Source organism: Arachis ipaensis, chromosome B08 (assembly GCF_000816755.2).
Source record: "Arachis ipaensis cultivar K30076 chromosome B08, Araip1.1, whole genome shotgun sequence".
NCBI lineage: Eukaryota > Viridiplantae > Streptophyta > Magnoliopsida > Fabales > Fabaceae > Arachis > Arachis ipaensis.
The window spans coordinates 123,094,454-123,099,051 of NC_029792.2; the positions used below are offsets into that span (position 1 = coordinate 123,094,454).

Sequence of the window (4,598 nt, forward strand, 5' to 3'; positions counted from 1 at the left end):
TAGTTGAATTACTAAAATATTATTATTATTATTATTATTATTATTATTATTATTATTATTATCAACAACATTAAACATTGTGTTTGTTTACAGGTACGAGACATTGAGATAGAAATACAGAAACACAAAATTATGTTCGACAAATGAGACATATTGTGTCAAAAGATACTGAATTAGTGTATTTTGTTTTCATCTAACAAGAAAAGATATAAAGACATTAACAAGAGTCACAACTTATTTTTTATTTTTTCTTTCATTATTCTTGTTAATTTTTTATAATTATAATTTTTATTATCATATTTTTCTTCCTAAATTTTTTGAATGAAAAAATATTGATAATAAATTAGACTTTCATAATTTGTTCTAATTTATCACCAAATAAAATACAAGAACATTAATTTGTGTGTCTCTGTCCTTTCTATCTAGTTCTCAATGTCTTGTCTTGTCCTATTTTCAAAACCAAACGTAGCCTAAGAGTCTTGATTGACCATTAACATTATAAATTTATGAAATTTGATCAAATCAAAGTCCAATTGAGGAGGGAACTTGAGATATTAGAATTTTTGAATTTGGGGTTCATTTGATCTAATTTCATTAACTAATAATGTTAATGGAAGTGACGGAATGACTAACATAATTAATTTAAAATTTTTAAAGAACGAATTTGATTAAAAAAATTTTTTAAAAACCAAAGTAGAGAACGAGTGATGTTTCAGAAATTTATTTGACCATTTACTCTTTAAAATACTAAAATATATTTTACGCATTAATTTTAAAATACTAAATTACACTTATAGGATTATTTGAATGTTTTAGACTTCAGCCCAATATTTAAAATTTACAAAAAAATAAAAAATTTATAAAAAAATAGTTAACCTGATTAACAGGTTACTTTTTTTAATTCAAACCATTCAAATAAAATATAATAAATGAAGAGTTCAGATTTAATGAATTAACAAGGTGTGCAGCACTTCATACTTAGAAAAAAGTGTTTAAGATGAGCCTCAATTGTTGATAAAAACTAATAATATTTGTTAGTTATGCAGCATTATTAATAAAATTATAATAAATAGTAAATAGTAATAAATAAATATATAATAGTCAACGAACTATAATTCAAACGACATAATTTCTCTATTTTTATTTAGATATCTCGGGTTTGAGTCTTACCTTTGGAAAAATAAATAAATAAATAAATAGTGAAAACTCACATGCAGGGGATAGGAAAACCAGAGAGAAGAAGGAGTGAAAATGTGAACTTGTATTAAATGATGAATCACACTTTTACATAGCTGACCTTCCCATATTTATACAGAGCTAACTAACTACTGATTAGCATAAATATCTAACTACTCTAATCAATTTTCTCTAACTAACTATCAGCATAAATAGCTAACTAACTACTGTTCAGCAGCCCAAGCTTACTATGGATGTAATGGAAAGGACCTGGTGCTAGTGGCTTAGTCAAAATGTCTGCAACCTGCTCATGTGTAGAGATAGGTAGCAGATTAATCACGCCTTCTTGTAGTTTGTCGCGGACAATGTGGCAATCTGCTTCGATATGCTTTGTCCGCTCATGGAAGACTGGATTAGTGGCTATATACACAGCAAACTTGCTATCACAGTAAATGTTCGTTGCCTTCTGAAGTGGTGCGCCAAGTTCCTGAAGAACATAACTCAACCATTAGACCTCCCTAGTTGCAAGCGCCAACGCCCTATATTCTGCCTCGGAGGAGGAAGCAGCGACTGTAAGTTGCTTCTTGCTCTTCCAACTAACAAGAGATGATCCAAAGTAAAAGCAATACGCTGAGATCGACCTCCTGGAGTCAGGACACCCTGGCCCAGTCTAAGTCTGAGAAGCCTGTGAGATTCAAGTCTGATTTGGCTGAGAAGAAAAGGCCAGCAGCTGGGGATCCTTTCACGTATCTCAATATTTGATGAGCAGCTCGCAAATGCTCTGTGGTAGGACAATCCAAAAATGGACTCAACTTCTCTATAGTGAAACTTATATCCGGCCTAGTGTTTGAAAGATAGAGCAACTTTCCAATGATTCTTCGGTATGGAGTAGAATCAGACAGCAGCTCCCCATCACTCTTACTAAGCTTTGCACCATAATCCATTGGTGTTGGGGCAGGCTTGCATTCCTCAAAATCTGTTTCTTTAAGCAAATCCAGCACATATTTTCATTGATACAAAGCAATTCCTTTCTGTGACCTAGCCACTTCTAAGCCAAGAAAATATTTGAGGTCCCAATATCTTTGATCCGAAATCTATCATCAAGTATCTTCTTCACATTCTCAATCTCATTGAGATCATCACATGCCAAAACCAAATCATCAACGTAAACTACGACTGCTGTAAATCCTTTTAGAGTTGATTTTGTGAACAAACTATAATCTAGTTTGCACTGCTTGAAATCCAGCTCCACAAGAACAGATTTGAGTTTTGAATTCTACTGTCTACTAGCTTGTTTCAATCCATACAGTGACTTCTCAAGTTTGCACACTTGTCCTGGCTTTGCATGAAGTCATTCCAGCACCTTCATTCATGTATACTTCTTCATCCAGGTCACCATGCAGAAACACAGTATTAACATCAATTTGTTTCAAGTGCCAGCTTTTCATAGCAGCAAGAGCCAAAACCACTCGCAATGTTCCCAATTTAATAACTGGGCTAAAGGTATCCTTGTAATCAACTCCAGGAACCTGCGTGAATCCCTTTGCAACGAGGCGAGCTTTGTGACGTTCCACACTACCATTCGGATGATACTTGACTTTGAATACCCACTTACATCCTATTGCCTTCTTGCCAGGTGGGAGTGAGGTCAACTTCCAGGTTTTATTTTCATCCAGAGCAGTCAGTTCAGCCTTAATAGCTTCTTGCCAGCAAGTTTGAGATATCGCCTTCTCATAGCGCTTAGGCTCGATGTTTTGAATAACTAATGAGTATGCAAGATGCATGGGGAAAATAGAATGATAGAATAAAAAGTTTGAGATAGGATATCTTTGAAGGTTTCGCATGGTTTTTGAATTTTCATTGATAGCTGTTATACATTTGTAATCTTTCAAGTAAGCTGGCGGTTTTGAAATTCTTGTGGATCTTCTCAGCATCACATGAGTAGGGAGACTAGGTGAATCATGCACCTGTGTATCTAATCTAGGACTAGTGTCTACATTTGTGTGTGATGTATGGTCAGAATTGTCAAAAGCTTTCAAATGATGCATACAGTTTGAAAGAGGAGAAGTTGTAGGAGAAGGAGAAATTGGATATCGAAGAAGAAATTGCAGAAAGAGATGAGATCGGAAATCAAAGAATCTTGAAAAAAAGAAATCAGAACGCTCGAAGAGAACTTGAACTAAGAGAAGTCAGTCTTGAAGAGGAACCTGGATCCATCATCTCTCTCCAACCACGATTGATGATCGTGAATCGAAGATCAAGCCACTCTCTCTTCAATCGCCGCACCATATTAAAGGTTGCGCATGAGAACGAGAAAAGAATGCAGGGGATAGGAAAACTAGAAAGAAGAAGGAGTGAAAATGTGAACTGTATTAAATGATGAATCACACTTTTACATAGCTGACCTTCCTATATTTATACATAGCTAACTAACTACTGATTAGTATAAATATCTAACTACTCTAATCAATTTTCTCTAACTAACTATCAGCAGACTCTCTTATTAAGTAATAGTTACTAATTAAAAATTGTTAGATAACAATTTATCAAACATGTCAAATTATCTAGTGGTTTTCAACTAACTTTACTGCCTAAATAAATATATAGTAGATAAAGATATTTTGAATTTTAAAATCATTTGCTATGATACATGGATACTGACACGGACACGGGACATGACATGACACGGGACACGCCGACACGCGAATTTTAAAATCTTACATGACACGGGGACACGTATATATATAAAATATAAAGTATTTTTTAGATAAATTGTAATGATATTTTGATATTTTATTGATATTAAAATATAAATTAAAATTTTTAATTATTTTTAATGTCTTATTTTAATTATATCAAGTATTTAAAATATTTTTGTTTTAATAAATAATAATATATACTATATCTAAATTTATTTTAAGAATATATGTTAAGAATAAGACTGGACACGCGGACACGTGATGGTATTTAAATATTTTTCAAGCGTGTTCGAAAAAGATTTTTTTATTTTTTATTAAGACACATTTGGACACAGCAAAGTGTCGTGTCCGATACGCAAACACGATAACTCAACTAAGTGCATGTACTTCATAGATCATTTGGGAAGTCACCAAACAAAAAAAATCATTTCGGAAATGAACGAGCTTTACCTTCATTAACTAACTTAGTCACGAAGTCAATATATATTGGAATTTGGAACGCAAATTTTGGGTGTTGAGTAGTAAAGCAGAGTGAAAGTAGAAGTGGCCTTATTGACTCGCCATTGACCAGTGACGATCCTTTTCTTCCTCGCAATTTTCATCTTCATTCTTTGGTCAGTTTCTCTGTTACTTCATTCTCTTGTCTCTTCTTTTTCCTTCTGCCTCATCATCATCATCATGCTCTTCAATCGCTTCCGAATGCTCAAATTTCACTCAAGTTCG

General features: G+C 33.3%; 1 protein-coding gene across 1 annotated transcript in view; it reads left to right on the top strand.

The window, feature by feature from the left end:
- The window catches only part of LOC107613197 (probable RNA-dependent RNA polymerase 1), a 9,724-nt gene continuing 9,451 nt past the window's right edge, over positions 4,326–4,598 (top strand). Inside the window, exon 1 of the mRNA XM_016315085.2 lies at positions 4,326–4,489. The gene's annotated coding sequence lies outside the window, so the exon portion shown is untranslated. The remainder of the gene's footprint in view (positions 4,490–4,598) is intronic.